This window comes from Crocodylus porosus, unplaced genomic scaffold (genome assembly GCF_001723895.1).
Source record: "Crocodylus porosus isolate Cpor-Errol unplaced genomic scaffold, CroPor_comp1, whole genome shotgun sequence".
In the NCBI taxonomy this organism is placed as follows: Eukaryota; Metazoa; Chordata; order Crocodylia; family Crocodylidae; genus Crocodylus; species Crocodylus porosus.
This window is the reverse complement of record NW_017728906.1, coordinates 31,895,372-31,912,474: the sequence shown is the minus strand read 5'-3', so window position 1 is coordinate 31,912,474 and position 17,103 is coordinate 31,895,372. Positions and strand designations below refer to the sequence as shown.

Here is a 17,103-nt window from a genome sequence, read left to right as displayed (position 1 = left end):
TCCATGTCATTCTCCTCTTAAAGGGAAAGACTACAACTTTTTCTTCACTTAGTTTTAAATATGTAGCACATTTGTAGGGAGGGAGATGATTCCTGTATACAATAATATTCATGAGATTGACCTGACCTTAACAACTCAAGCAGAATTGGTGTGAAAAGTGGATGTATTCATGTGTGCCTAAGAAACTAAACATACTTTTTGTTGAATCGGCTGGTGGCAATTAATGCATAGCTTTACCTTATGTTCACAATAATTTCCATGATTGCCAGCCTGGCAGCACTCTTAACCACATTTGTGGTTAGAGTAATTTTATTTCTGAATTCCCTTGAACAAATACATCAGAAACCTTATACACTAAAAATGGTTTTCCCTGGAATTATTCTCTCAATAATAGTGTAAAGTGAAATATCATGGTCATCTTATGTTCCTACTATGCTGTCATGATGCTGGTAGCCAGTGCAGTGCACTGCAGTGCAGTGCAGTTGCAGTGGAGAAAACCTTTTAATATGATATGTGAATTCCAGCTCATAAAACACCTCTTCTAATCTATTTTTTGCAGCATTACTGAGTTTAGAAAATAATGAAACACATGATATCTAGAAAACATTTTAAGTATATGTTTATGTTCTAAGATCTATGACATGTAAGATGTTCCTCTTAAACAGTTTGTAACAAGGCTATTGCAAAGTAGCCATTACAAGTAGAGCTGGTTAGGCTATTTGTAGGGAGCAATTATGTTCAGTGGATTCAGAACTGAACACAGGATGGTACACAATCACACTTGGGTCTCTAAGAGGATAGCAAGTTCTCCAAAACCGCTCCAGAAGAGCACAATGTAATGTACCATTTTACCATTGCCTTATGGTTTCACCAGAATGATACTTGAAAAGGCCCATAGGAAAAAAATCATTGCTTTCATGGAAGGAAGATTAATTATGCCCCTCTCCTTCTTTAAATTACCAACAACCAGTTTCAAGTGGAAGAAATATATACAGGAGAGTCAGAAATAAAACAATAAGTGTTGACTTTGGATTTAAAGGTGGTGGGAAGGGGGTTTCTCTTCAGCCCAGTTCCCAAATGTGCATATGGACTTTGTTACTGCAAATATGAGTTCGGTCACTGCATAGGCATAAGGTGCAACAATGAGGCAGAAAGGTAAGGTAGGACACTACATCAGGAAAGTGCCAGGACCCTCGGTTGTTTAACCTGACCTTTCATACACTAGGACACAACTTTCATTAGCAGTGAGTGCTCTGAAAAAGAAGGATGGAACTCGAAGGTGAAACGTACACTATTTAAAAAAAGAAACGTGTTACTGCATTGAGGGACAGCATTTCTATGAATAAGAACCACAATTTTTCAAATAATTACATACTGTTATTGCGGTCTCAGAGGTAAACATATTTTTTTATCACATGGGACATATTAATTAGGGACCTGATCAAAAGTGTAGTGAAATTAGTAAGGATCTGGTTCTGCTGACTACCTGAGTCCAGGCTGAACTATTGTGATCCGATCTATGCCTCTGCAAATTATAGAAAAACTCCTCCATCAAAGGAGATTCACAGCTGTAAAATGTGTGACAACGGAACTGGATTGTGTTCCTCTTTTACAAACAAAGTTAATTTAATTATCTATGGACAAGAGTGAAAACCTGTTCTTGGTTTATGCAAATAAACTTCTCCCATTGTGTGTGCGTGCGTGTGTGTGTGTGTGTGTGTGGCTGTCTGTTTTAAAGTAGGAGATGAAGAATTTTCAAGTCTAGCAGGTGTGGCACTCTTGGTTTTTATATTTACATTAACTGAAAGTCTAACTTTTATTGAAAGTAGGATGGTGCAGAGTTCAAAAGGCAAAACCATTCATCATGTTACTAAAATACCAAGGAAGTATTTTTCTGAACTTGCTGCTCCCTTCTGTAAAGGTGGGTTGAGGAGGGGAGGGTGTGTTTTTAATGGGTGGAAAAAAAAAGTTGGCATGCGTGGCTCAGTTTTGATTATGAACATATGCTGCAAGTATTAGCAAGACAGAAGAGTGGAATGCATGTTCTATTTCTTTATATAAAAGGTACTTCTTTCCAAATAACCATTTTTCCTGGTTACAAGAAATAGTATGCAATCAAGTTATCACAAAGCAGTCATGCACATTATTGCTGGAGGGTGGGAGGACAGACTTAATCTGGAAGTCTTTCAAGGTTTGTTCAAAATATAAGTCAAACAATATCACAAAATGGATTCTTTTAATCTGCTCAAAGGGGTCACTCACAAATGCAGTGTGTGATTGAGAATGCAGGTATATAATTAAATGCAAAGGTTCATGATCATTTAAAACTAATTATCCCCTATATTGCCACTACATAGGACTCACATGCAGAAATTTTTTAAGTCAGTCACCTTAATTTGCTCTGTTTGTAGTCCTTATGCAAAGGATAACTACAGATTGTCAAAAAGCCTGAGGCGATCTTCATGGGTTAGTTTAAGCTGTGTAGATTTAGCAAGTGAACAGACATTCACTTTTGATTCCAAAAATGCAGTGGCCCAGGCCAGAAGCCATGGGGCTCTACAGCATGCCTTCCTGCTGTACTGGAACAGACAGCTTAGGCCAAGGCTAACCCTTCTACCCTGCAAGGGATGGGAGGGGGAGGGTTGTGGGGGAAGTGAAAATTATTTTGGGATGCCTGTGGGACTATGAATTAACTTGACTCTGGAGGGGATCTCTGACAGAAGTTCAATAAACCAATTTAACCTCAATAAGTTTAGTCTGATACTGCATCCATCCAGGTTTATCATAAATCAGTTTCAGCCATTTTGCAAGTGGTTTATGTGCACTGAACTTCTATTATGTTACTGATTTGAACCAGTTTCTAATAATTTATACCGGTTTATGTATAATTTCTGTCCCTAGCCAAAATGACTACACTGGGACTGAAAGAACACTCCACATTTTATGTTCCATTAAAAGCATATTATTAGTTAGTAGAAAGTTTGTGTTATTTTCACTAGTTTAGGTTATCTTTTCTCATTCTTTGGTGGCATATGTTTATCTATAGAAAATAAAATTCTGAATTTTCTCAGAAAGAATAGCCAGTGGGATCAATAGAAATTTTCTTAGAGTCTAAAATCAAAGAAAGGTTCTCACAAGAATATTTGTTATACCCCCAAAGAATTGAAAAAGTACCACAAAAGGTGAAGCAGCAGTCTCAAGATCATTCCTACATTTGAACTATCAGTAAAACACACACAGTATTGTACCTAATCCTATGATCTAACTACAATATATTTGTTCCTATAGGAGTATTATTTTTAAAAATTCTTAATTACCCTCAAATCAAATCTTTTAGTTCAAATCACAGATCTACAAGTACCTGTGAATCATTCAGATTAACAATTTGCTCCAGAACCATCACAGCTAATATGACTTAATGGACATTTAAGCCTAGTGGGTAAATGGCCAGAGCCATACCTGTTTTGATGAGAATCATATCCTAACCTAAGCAGGACCACATCAAACATGTTGTCTGTTTTTAGCTGTAAAAGATCTTCTTTTTGAATGGTCATTTAAAGTGTTAAAAAAGAAAAATAAAGATTATATCCCAATAAGGTCTGGAAAACTGGAAAAGAAACAGAGAAACAGAGAGATTAGATAGCATGACAGATGCATGTACTCGTAGACTTTAGGGGCTGGAAGGCACCTCGCTAGATCAAGTCCATCCCCCCTGCCATAGGCAGGAAGTCTGCTGGGGTCAAATGACTCCCACGATAAGCATCCAAATGCCATTTGAATGGCACCACCTCTGGGGGGAATCTGTTTGAGTATACCATAAAGAAGTTTTTCCTTATGTCCAGTCTGAATTGGCCTGCCAGAAGTTTGTGGCTGATAGACCTTGTTATCCCTTGGGGAGCCCTGGTGAACAACTGTTCTCCCAAATCCTGGTGCACCCCCCTTATGCACTTATAGTCTGCCTTGAAGTCCCCCCTGAGCCTTCTCTTCTCTAGGTGGTAGAGTCCCATGTCCCTCAGCCTCTTATAAGTCTTGCTCTCTTGGCCTTACCTTCCCCTGATTATGTGGGTGGCTCTCATCTGGACTCCCTAGATAGGATGGGTATGAACCATCTCATCTCTACATTAGCGGCTAAAATACAGACTCATAGTGATATTGGTCAAAATATAGTTATGAAACCCCAAATTTGTTTGGGCATTATGCATTAGTAGTGGATCTCCACATAATTCATAAAAACATTTGCAGTAACTGCAAACTGATGCCTGCCTTGACCAAGTCCAAATGTGATTAGAAACTGAGCTGTTCTCAAGAGGACCGTGTTCAAACCAGAGATATAATACATCTTGCTTTAATTTTACAAAACAGAAAGATTATAGGGCCCTGGGTTGGGACCCATGGATTGAGAGTTTACCTGTTTTGTGAATAAATAAAACGTTTTGTGCATTAATAAAAAACAATTGGAACAAAATTTTCAAAAGTCACCAGTCACCTTTCACTAACAATAAATTCCCTTTTTTTCTTAAAGAAATGCAAAGTAATACAAAGTTAAGTCTTATTTCATTATTAGTTTTCTCTGCTGTACCTAAATGTTGCTGACTATTCACAATTGATGGAATGTCTCTTTGTAGGGTCTTGCAAATTATTTAGATTCAAATATTACCTTATACTTCAGGTAAGTGTAAGTTTAAAAGCCAACATATAACATCAAAGCTTTTATGCTGCATGTATGTCAGATTTTGCTTTTATAAGGTTAAAAATTATGATAAAAATAGTACCTTTGTAGTTAGTAAAATTACTCCTTAGTGTAGTGTTGTATCTCTCAGAAGGAAAGTTCAGAATCATAGCTCAGGGAAAGGTGAGGGGCAGATGACTAAGCTGCCTCATTGCACCTCAGGTTTTGAGCTACTATAGGGGATGTCCCAGGCACAAAATTAGCAGTTCTATAGATGAGCCACTCTACTAATGAAGTGGTTTAGACAGGGCTAATTTCTAGACCGAAATTATACATAACCTGGTATAAGTGATCAAAAACTTGCTCAAATCTGCAACAAAATAGAAGTTAAGTGCATATAAACCACTTTCAAAATGGCTGAAACCAGTTTAAGATAAACCTGGATGGATATAGTATCAGACTGAACTGATTTAGGTTAAATTGGTTTATTGAACTGCTGTCCCAAATCCCCTCCAGAGTCAAGTTAATTCATAGTCCTGAGTTAATTCATAGTTCCAGGGTACTTTGCACATCCCTCACAACCCCCCATCACAGGGTGCATGGGCTAGCACTGGCCCAAGCTGTCTGCTCTAGCCCAGAAGGAAGGACTGCTCCAGCACCCCTTAACTTCTGGCCTGAGGCACTGCAGGAATGTGGCTGCATATCTGGAATCAAAAGTGAATGTCTGTTCACTTGCTTATTGGTTCAATCTATGCAGTTCTGACTAAAATGAGAAGATTGAATCAATTCACCCTCAGGCTTTTTGACTGTCTGTACTTAGCCCAGGTGACATGTTCCCCACTTCCAGAGACATGACTCCAGCAATTTCTGGGGTCATGTCTCTAGAAGTAGGGAATCCTGACTTTCCCTACTTCCAAAGACAAACCTTTGAGATTGCTGGGGGTGCATTTCTGGAAGCAGGAAAAGAATTTATTCGTTATGATCTGACACATTTTCCTGCCATAAAGCAAAGAGACATCTGCCAAAATAAAACGGCACCAATTTTATTACTACTTTATGGCACAGCAAAGGGAACGGACATCTATTTGTTTTTGTTTTGTGCCACCATAAAAATGACAGCACAAAGGCAACAAAAGGCAATGCCTGTTTGCACTCTGAAAGCTGTTCTAATTTTCAGTATCCCACTCTTTTTCATGGGCTTTTAGTTTTAATGGATTGCCCTGCATCCTGAAGATCCCTCTTGCTGTTGCTAGCTATAGGAAAATCTCCTTGCACTAGTCCCCCCAGCACATTGCCAACAGCAAAGCCGAAACCTATTTTGCTGAGTTTCTGCCCTAGAGGCATTTGTAGTTCTTGCTCACAACCACTCCTGCAGCCCTTTATGTAGTGTATGGGAATGTTTCAAGGGTCTTACAGCAATAGCAAAAACATTATTTTAAAGGTGACCTGGGTAGCATGTTAGTGATTCTGACTTCTCTACTGTATCAAAAGACTGAAATTAAAACTGTGTGTGAGATAAAACCAGTATACCACATAGTGGTCTGCGGCATGAATTGAAGTTCTACTACATAATGTGTTTTATTCCAAGCCTGCTGTCTAAACTACTGTGATTCACTCTTCTCCACATGTGACATCTGCTAAAAGGATATTTCAAAAATATTGCCAAAACAGTTTTCCTAATAATGGAATTATCCTTCCTCTATTTCTAGGCAAAACTCTTTGCCTCTTGATAGGTAGAAACAATTTAGTTTAGCTAGGTTTGTAGGGTGCTTATTAAGGTCTTGGCTTAATATACTTAAATTATATGAGTATATGAGTCAGATCAATCTCATGTTTGTCTTTCAAGTCAAGCATGTACTTACATGTTTTGTTAGATCAGCACCAAATATGTCTATAGCCTGTAAGTCTGGATTAGGTCCTAAAGTAAGTAATGGCATTTATTTAAGACATAATAAAAATAGTATTTGTGCTGAGTGAATAATTTGACAAGTACATTTCTGTATGTTTATCATTGATTCTACTTGTGCAATACCTTTATATAAGAATAAGTTCTGGTTTACTGTGACTATTCAGGTGATTACATGCAATTAATTCACTTTAAGTGGAGAAAAGCATCAGCATTTTTAATGCAAATGCTTATGAGCATACATGTTAAATTTGGTCATTTTGAACACTTATGCATGACAATGAAACTAATTTCCCAACTGCATCCACAACAGTAAAACTAGCTTGTTGTAATGTTTGCAAAAAGTAAATGCAAGTTATGTCCAAAGCTGAAGAAAAGTAATTATTACATTTAAGACTGTGGGATACATTTTGAACTACTTGGTTTTCAGTTCTACTGGCATTTTCAGAGATGTGGACTGAACTTTATAATTTTTTTCAATACAGCACTATATCCATTACAAAATGAAAAGTAATCTCTTCTGCTACCCAGGATTCTGGAAAATAACAAACCTTTGCTTCTGTTATACCAATTAATTTTAAAAAAAATCAGGCATCCCTTAATGTATATTTTGTAACAGATAACCTGATTTGGTGCCCATTGAAGTCAATGGAAAGGCTCCCACTGACATCAGTAAACATGATATTCGGGCCTGACTTCATCATATTTCAGGAGGATTTCTAGTTCAGAAACTAAAGCTGAAGGACATGAAAAATGTAATTCTATATAAATAGCATAGGGGGTGCATGTGCACCCCCCTGAGCTTGGCAGTGCATCCCCTGCAAAAAATGCCACAAACACTGCTGGCGGCATCAGTAGGTAGTCGACACTCACCATCCCCTGCCACCACCAACAGTGCTGCAGCCACCTGTGGGCACCCACTGCTCACTGCTGCCCTGCTCCCGCTGCCGACAGCACTGCCACTGCCTACAGGAGCTCACTGCTCACCACCACTGCCCTCCCCCGCTGCCACCGACAGCACCGCCACCACCTGTGGGAACTCGCCATGCCCCACCCCCCCAGTCTCGAGGGGCATACGGCATTCATGATAAATAGTAAATATAATTGCTATTGAAATCTCATGTCTGACTAGCTTCAACACAGTGAAAGTTTCCTTCATAACACAGGTGTGGTTATGAGAGAATGGACAACTCTTTCTAATCAGAAAGAAGGAATTGACTTTTGCCTTTAACTCAATTATTTGAAAAAAGCATGCACAATACTAATTTCATGTCTAAAAATATCTAAGGGCCATAAGGTAGAGAGGGGTGGTAGATGAGAGAGAGGAAAAGTGAAATGTCCTCAATCACTCCTGACTTTGAGTGTTCTGAGAAATAAATACTACAGGTTTTTCCAGATATCAGTTCAATCGTCTGAAAATTATTGCCCCTCATAATCTGACTCCAATTTGTTTTTCTCAAACATGTTATGTAGCTGTCTCAGTCATCTTTGCCAAGGCTATATTTAGCCCATTGAGCCTACATTTCTAAGAAGGACTATCCCATATAATAGATACAAGATTTGTTTTCTTCACAAGAAGAACTATTATTATTCCCTGTTCTTATGATAAATTTTCCCACTGTTGTATGTGAGGGCAATATATTCTTGGGGTAAGAGTCAAGAAAAGCTGGTGAACAGACTCTATATTTTTAGACCGTCTTTGTTAATGTAACTGCAAAGCAATGCCTTACACAAATAACCAAATAGGAGACAGACATTGGAATAAGCAAATTACCCCCCCAAAAAAATAAAAAAATGAATGTGAATGACTCTGGAGAGGAAATGAAGTATTTTAGCAAGACTAAAATAGCACAGGACAGGCATTTGGAAAGAGTAAAAGAAATGCAATATTTATTTGAAATTTCTCTGCAATTCTTCCCTGTATGGTTCAGCTGGTATGTGGTGCACCGTTACATAACTGTTTCCGCAGGCTTGCAAATGTTAAGGTCAGCTTCAGGTTAAGCTCAGGTGGCTGGCCCATGTGATACCAATGAGAGTAGTGGAGGCATCTGGGCCTCGTGTGTTTTTTCTCCTGATTTTTCTGAAGCAACTTCTGAGATGGCATAAAAGCAGTAGTATGCATCCTGGTCACGTACCCATAGAACCAGGTCATTCCATCAGAGTTAGGATTCACAGACAGTGCTTTAAAGAAATGCTTACAAGGATCTAGAGATATTATGTAGAAGAAAAGTCACATAGAGTAATATTCTACTTCTACCTCATGGTTGTGAATTAGACTAGAAAAACTGAAGTTTTATCTTATTTTAAATACCTGCAAAATGGGATGGTTCTCTCAGAACAATGGTAAGGGATGGGGAAGATTTTTGCCTCAAGTAAATGCAGTCCAGACCTGAACCAGCTGAGAAATTATTACTTACTAAATGATCTAAGTCACAGTATTGTGTCCACACTATCCAACTGTGTGCTTAAGTACCTTATGGAATGAATAGAACAACCATGGTGCTTGCCTAGTAACATTTAATAATCTATGATTTTATAGATCTCACTCTGAGTTCCTGGAATTGCCAAAAACTGGACTGGCACCATGTTTGGAGGTACTGCCAGTAAGGACTTTAGAGGTATGCCAAGCAAACAATTTTTGTAGTCTGGAGATGATACATGGAGGACAGAACTGAAGCCTGTTTTCAGGACTCTACATGGAGCTTGACTGCTCTTGTTTGCCCTACAACTTTCTACCTGTTTTGTAGAGAGATTTCAGCACCTTTCAGACATTCTTCTTTATCACTATTTTTAATGTTTTGAGGAAAACCAGTGCAGATATTGGCTATCATTTCAATCATATAAATTGTGATTCAACACAGGGCCACAATCACTGAAGGATTCTGTGGACACAACCTGACTGTGGAGTGTAGATCCCTATTTGCAGATCTTTCTTCTGTTTGTATACATAAGATTTTGATATACAGCAATGTTTTCAAACAATTCATTTTCTAATTGCTGTGCAATCTCCTCGATTACCTTGGTACAAACAAAAGCATGGGAAACTACATTACTTCATTTCTGCATATCTGCACCAGTATAATTGAAAGAAAGTTTGAACTTACCGTTTCCTTTCACTGAAGATCTGTTTGTTTTTCTGCTAAAATGCCTCAGTAATTATCCTGCATGTGTGAGCAAAATAACAAGCAAAGAAGCAAGAGTTTTGTATTTTTAAAGGCAAATATTGACACAGTGATGCAGCTATACTGTGTCAGTGTCAGCTGAACAGTACGGGAAAGTGATACAGTTAATGTAAGATGTCGTCAACTGGCATTTAACATATCTTATTTCTTGGAACAAAATGGACTAAGTTTAGGAGTAGAAGTCAAGCTGTATAACTAGAAAGCACTGGGTTTTTTGCTCCTTGAGTGCAATGCAAATAGCTTCTGAATCAACAGTATGGTAACAATTAGGCAGTGGTCCTTTTCTATTTTGCTGGAGTTTGAAAAGAATAAAAATAGATGATAAATGAGGCTTATGCATGAGCCAAAAGTTACTTTGCAACAGCTGTGTTATCTTACCATGAGATGCTAATTCTATCAGCCCTATTCACAACTTGCTACTAATACCTCACAGGTGGCAAGTCATCTCAGACTCTCACACAGTTAGAAAATTCTTCTGTGATATTTTCAACTTCCAATCTTTATTTCATGTTTGTGTGTTAAGGAAAGAAAAACTGTAAAGAAATGATTATTGTAATCACCAGTACAATGACCCTTATTATTACATTATGATGCATAGTGTTTGCAAACTTTTTACAAAGAATATCAGAATCAAGAGAAACTTAGGCAATTTGGGGTTAGTTACCAACTAGAAACTTGTTCAAAGGTTTTTTTTTTATAAAAAGGAGGACAGAAAAGCAAAGTCGGGCCCTACATTTCCTAGAGTTTGGGGGCCTTGCAATGTTCTTTTCCCTATTAGCTCCAGAGCCCCCACTTTTCCAATTGCAAAGCTCTCAGTGACTAATCAAGGCACCATGTATGGTGGTTTTATAAAACTAGAGTCCAATTTGTTACTGTGTTATTTACTTAATGTGGAGTCCAGTCTCAAAAACAAGGACCAAATACTTTATATCACCATTTACCAGCCAGCTACTGAAAAAAATGCCTGGTTCCTAGTAGGTCTAGAGTGCTAATGTTTAATAAATATCTATGGAAACAATTTGATATGCTGAATAGCATAGTAGAATTAATGTCTGGAATGCAAATGAAAAACCCTCTAGGGTATTTCTTTTAACTTTGATGCCTCTTGGAATAAAGTCAGTTTTCTTATTATTAACTCAACTATTTGGATAATGCAACTTTTGAAATTGTTACTTTTACATTGGCATTCTTTGGAAATTATTTTAAGTGCTTTATAAGTTGCAAGTTCTTGCTCTGCCACTTTTCTATCCTCTAATGATTGAATGTGGGTTGTACTCTGTCAGTTCCCTCTTTAGATTAAGCAAATGCTTGGAATCTGTCCTGCAGGTTTGTTTTGCTTTTCCCCCCCTAGATTAAAAAGTCCAGTCTATTCAAAATTATAAATTACAATTGGAGTAAATAGAATTTGAAATATTTTAAAGATATCTTTACAGGCCATTTTAAGGTTCTCAACATTTTCTCTGCATATGACCGACTGAAAGCCAATCCTAATTCACACAGATCAGTGAGAATGTGTGTCGGTGGTCTTTAGATTTTTGTCTCTGGGGAAATCTGGCATCCAGGACTCATATTGCAGAGGTGCCCATAATGGGACTGAGGAAGGGTATAACTTCTAAAAGCTGGGATGTGATGTGAACTTGAAATCTGTGAATAAAGGGGAGGGGAGAAAGAAAATTTATTGAAAAGAGACATGAAAAAAGTGCAAATTTGGGGAGCAGAAAGGAAAGAAAGAGAAAGCATTTGGGAAGCAAAAGTAAGCAAGAACTTAAAAGAATCTCATGCTGTGGAGAAAGAAAGAGAACATAATGGCAGGATATAAAGAAACAGGATAAGAGAGGTCACTATAAAATGCACATTGTCTACTGCAGGATTTGATGATCCATGCCCTTGCATTGTTGATCAATGTAACATAGGACTATTAGCTTGATCTAATACTCCTATTACTTTGCATCTGTTCCAGGGAAATGCAAAGAAAGAGGCAGGGGCAGGTACTGAAATATGGAGGAAGAAATAAAAATATGCACACAGACAGACACACACACACACACACGGAGAGATAAGAATAGGGGAGTGATTTGTTCATTATGAATATTGAACATAGAAAACAGAGTGGGGGTGGAAATAAAGGAAAAGAGGCATTCTCGCGGGCTATTTGACTATGTAAGTGGAGGCATCTTCCTAATGCCAGCATAGACAGAAATTTTGGAAGTATCCAGGGAGAGAATATTTCTAACCAGTTATTTAATTTTTTCATCTTTGGAATTAACTGATTTGTATTTGATGGTAGTCATTTTCAACCATACTTATTCGCTAAAACCAATCCTGTGTACCCATGTAAAGACCTTGCCCTCCTGCATGTGGGTTAGTTTTTTGTATATTGTGCCCTTCTGAAAAGAACTTTTCTAGCCAGACAAATTTTATTATACCATTATTGGCTTGAAATGAAAGAGAAACAAAATCCCAGCCAAAACTTGAAAGACCTTTCATCTTGGTCAACAAGATTGAACAAGAAAGGAGATGGGGAATCTATCTAGATTAAAAACAAAATGTTTGTTGAGGGACTCACAATTTGAAGGAAAATTTTAAGGATAAGAAGTTCAAAAACTACTGTGAGGAACTAATAAGTCAATTTTGAGGCAAATTTAGGAATCCAATCTCTTGCATTCTGCACTTAGATACGGGTCTTGAAAGTGAACTAATAATTTCTTATATCTTTATTGCTCGCACCAATTCTTCTGAATACCTAGCAAAATATAAACCTGGATCCAAGTATGTCAAGCAATTTAATTAAATCTGGCATCTTCAGAACAGAAAAGAAGAATGAGTATGTATGTTGGACTATAGCATCAAAGGCATGTCAACCTTCTTTCCTCCTGGAGGAAGGGAGGAAACAGCACTTCTTCCTCTCTTCTGAAAGTGGACTAAAGGGCAGCTAACTCCTCCTCTCTCACTCACAGAATGGGGGAGGAAGGCGTCCTCTACATAGCAATCAAATTCATTTGAGAATTTCAGAGATGACTGATTTTCATTTCATCCACTGTATGTAAATATTACAAATCTAGCAATCATAAACCTGTCACAGGTGTTTTTTCCAATGTAATTCTAAATGAATTAGCTGTACAATAGAAAGGAAAATGCAGAATTAAAGGCACATTTTTGGTTAGGATATTTGGTAATCAAGAATATTTTCTTTGCTTCTAATGCTAATGCTTTGTTCTGGGATGCTATACCTACAATTCCAGTTCAAGAGCGTTGTTAAGGTTCCAACATTCTTGATAAATTGCAAATGGAATTGGAAACATTAAAATAGATCTGCATAGCATAGAATATAAGTGACTCAAGATAGCCTGCTGGAAACTTTTATTTTTTAACTAGTACTGTACAGCTGTTATCAAGGCACATTGGCCAAACAATCTGTATTCCTGAATTCACTAAAGGAGGAAGCATAGAAGGAGAAATTAGGTCACCATCATGGTGATTTTGTTTCATCTTTCTCTTGTACTGTATCTTAGTCAAAATAGCAAGCCTGGCTGCAACATCTTTAGAATCCCAAGCAATTAAAACCAGCCTTTTAAGGAAGAAGCAAACACAGTTGTAGACTCTTGGATTAAATATCGCCATGATAACAAGACATGTCCTGCTGTTTGTTTTCCTTTCTCCCATACAGTGCTTAGACAAATTCTTGGAAGAATATGAAGAACTTATTGACCAAAGTAGTTATCAAAAGGAGTATGTTAGACTCAGTTTTCAAGACAAGGAGCTAGCCATCTATCTTCATTTGTGACCATGTGATTTCTTTAATTTATAGGAAATTATGTTTCCTAAGTGTACAAAATAATGGGAAATGATTAGTGCAGAGGTGCAAATCATTCCCTGTTATTGTGCTTTTGCCACCTTTTATAATAGCCTTTTATAATATGTTTTAAGATGTATCTTTTTAGCTTATGTGGAGAGAACATTTGTGTGAGTTAGTTTATTCAGGCTTCTGTTAGAGAGAAATCCTGATAAAAATTTATCTTTTTTCTGTAGATCCAAAATAATCATCTAGATTTGAAAGCATTATTTTTGCTTTCTCTGTGGAAAAATATAAGAGGAATGCATTCTTTTTTCTTCCAGTTGCTATTTATTCTATCAAGGGAAGCATGAGATTTCTTCTAACTGGATAACTTAAGCACCCAAAGACAGTATACATTTATTTGGAAGGGAAAATAGAAAAGTGACTTTCTGTTGACAGTATTACCCTCCAAATATGAACCTTCCAGATATGATATAGTCATAAAATCAGCTGATTCTGTGGCATCATTACTAAAAATACTGTTTAAAAAAACATGGTTTTGTAGGAATGTAAGAGAAATACTTGGTATATGCACTTCTGATCAGTATCTATAGTTGCTTGTCCTATGAAAACACTTTTTTCTAAGCAGAGTTAGGGCTGACCCCTGATCTTCTTTAAAGAAAGTCCAGATCCATAATTTAATTTAAATGGTAGAAATATGATTATCATTGAATCACATTTTTTTGTAAATAATTTGAAAAATATTTTCCTCATGTAAATGCATGCCCTGATTTTTGCAAACTGCTGCTGCCAGTGACCACCATCCTAGCTGAAAAAGAAAAGTGACTAACATATAACAATTACAGTTGCCTATTATAATCTTGAGAGAAATATTGCTTCTTTTACACCAAATACTGGGCAGTCAAAACAACTCTTCTCCAGCAATTTGCGTATGTGTGTGTTTTCCTCTGCCAATCAATTATCACCTGGCGCATCTACACAAGACACAATGTTGCTATAGCAATGAGCTATAGTGACGTAGCTCATCACTACAGCAATGTAGCATCAGCAGGCACAAATGGTGATGCCAATGCTATACCGCCTGCTACATTGCCATAGCAATGAGCTACGTAGCCATAGCTCATCACTACGGAGATGTGGCATCTAAAAATAACTGTCCACCACTGGGACTGCTCAGTACTGGTGGGGACTGCACAGTCATTTTGTACTTGCTGAAGCTTAAGGAAGTACTAAATGACTGTGCAGTACCAAATGCGCAATCAGGGGCACGTGTAGATGTGCCCACTATGTCTTATTGAACATACATTGTTTCACTATCATGTGTGCTTACTACTAGAGCTGTACAAAGCTTCGACTTAATATTTGATTCGACAAATATTTGACATATTCGACCTTGAAAAGTGAAAGTCGAGTCAAATAGCAGCTGGTCGAATAGCTGTCAAATCGAATACCGGAAGTCGAATATTAACAGCGTGAGTCAAATATTCAACTTGCCTATACTGGATTCCCTGTGGGGGAAAAAAAAAAGGAAAGTAAGGGGAGGGAGGGAGAGAGGGAGAAGGAGTGCTTTCATACCTGACGTGTGGCTGGCCAGTGACCCGTCACCATTCTCTGAGGTCCCTTCCAATCCCAGTGCTCTGGGGGAGGGCCAGAGAAAAGGCAGCAGTTTTTCAACTCCCCTGCTTTCTGCCTTAGGGTCAGTTTCTGAGCTGCTGGTGTTCTCCATCACTTCTGCGTCAGACCACGATGGCTGGAAGCCCTGATCTTCAACAGATTCCCTGCTTGCAATGCTAGCAACAAGGATTTCTGAGATGTTGGTGCTTTTATTTTATAACTACTTTTCATATTAGTTTACGCTTGTATTGGATAGGGTTAGTAGTAGCCTAGGATCTATTATATATATAGGAATTTAGTTATATTTTATACATCATTCATTCTTTCCACCACACCAATGCTTCTCAATATATTATCTACACACACAAACACATTTACATAACATCCAGAAAACTAATCCGTGGAGCACAGCACACTTAGAGGTTCCAGTTTACACACGAAGGAACACATTATGAAGTGGGGTGGAAAGGCAGGTGGCCACACTGGCCAGCCTGCACAAAGGGGAGCAAGGGGGTTTGTAAGTGGGAGAGCTGCAGTTTCTCCCCCCACCAAACTCAGACGCAGCCTCTTTCCTCCCACTACAAGGGGTGAGGCTGCTACAAGCAGTAAAGAGGGGGGAGCAGCAGGGCCACCAGAGCCACTGCCTGTGCCTGAGACTCTCATGTCCAGACATAGCAGCCACCTCTCCCACCATAACTGCAACCAGCACAGCAGCACGCTCCACCCCTGTGTCACTGCCTATGCTGAGCCTTCCCATGCCAGAAGAAGAGCCGGCACTGGATCTGGATCTCAGTGCCCTAGCAAGAGAAGTTCTGGGGAAGGAGGGGGAATGAGTCGAGTTTGTGCTTGACACCCCTCAGGTTTTTCCTTTCAAGCCACGAGGTCTTTCCCAGAAGGCACTTCAGAAGGTGCCTCTGTACAGGTGAAGGCAAACGGCTCAGCTGAGTCTGCTCTTTCTTGCTGTGCCTCTTACTGCTGAAGAGGGGGAGAGTTCAGAAGCATCCACAGATGCACCCGCACGCCAGAGGGAAAGGCCTAGTACTAGCATGGTCTGGGATCATTATGAGCTGGCAGATGATCCCACGTTTGCTATCTGCGTGCACTGCCGAGCAAAAATCAGCCAGGGCAAAGGAATAAAGCATACGACCACCTTGGGGATGCTGAATCATCTCCGCAGGTACCACCCCTTTGCCACAGGAATGGCCCCCACTCACTCCACAGCCCTTGTCCCCCCCACAGCACAGGCAGGGCACCCTGGACATGGGGGGCAAAAGGGACCAGTTGCAAATGCGAGCAAGGTCACCCAGACCATTGGGGAGATGCTTGCTCTGGATGGCCAGCCCTTCACCTTTGTTGAGCAACCAGGGTTCAGGTGGCTCCTGGCACTGCTGGCTCCATCCTACCAGGTGCCCACACAAACCACCTTCAGCAGAACAGTGGTGCCCTCCCTATACGAAGCATGCAGGGAGAACTTGAGGGAGGAGCTGTACAAGGCAGATCCGCAGGTGACCGTACACTTCACCTCAGACATCTGGAGCAGCTGGGGTGGAGATCATGTGTACCTCTCCCTCACAGGGCTCTGGTATGGCCAGTCAGGCTGTAGGTGGGCTCTCCTTCATGCCAAGGTGATGGATGAGTCCCACACAGCAGCAGAGATAAGGGGGGCCATGAACTGCATGGTGCAGGGGTGGCTGGGCCTTGGGACCTGCAGCTTCATGGTCACTGACAATGGGGCCAGTATGGTCAAGGCAGTCCATGATGCCAACTTTGCTGATATTCGCTGCTGGTGATGGTGCCAGCAACACCTGCCGGCTCGTTTCCAGTTCCAGGAAGGTGGGAGGCTACTTCCACTGGAGCATAAAGGGGGGCAAGATGCTGCAGGACAAACAAGCAGAGCTAAATGTCCCACAGCACAGAATCATCCAGGACGTAGAGA

At 39.3% G+C, this 17,103-nt stretch overlaps 1 long non-coding RNA gene across 1 annotated transcript in view; it reads left to right on the top strand.

Moving 5' to 3' along the window:
* Positions 1 to 9,115: 9,115 nt before the first annotated feature.
* Positions 9,116 to 17,103, top strand: part of LOC109305738 — a 137,883-nt gene continuing 129,895 nt past the window's right edge. The window contains exon 1 of the long non-coding RNA XR_002099693.1: positions 9,116 to 9,193. This is a non-coding gene — a long non-coding RNA (uncharacterized LOC109305738). The remainder of the gene's footprint in view (positions 9,194 to 17,103) is intronic.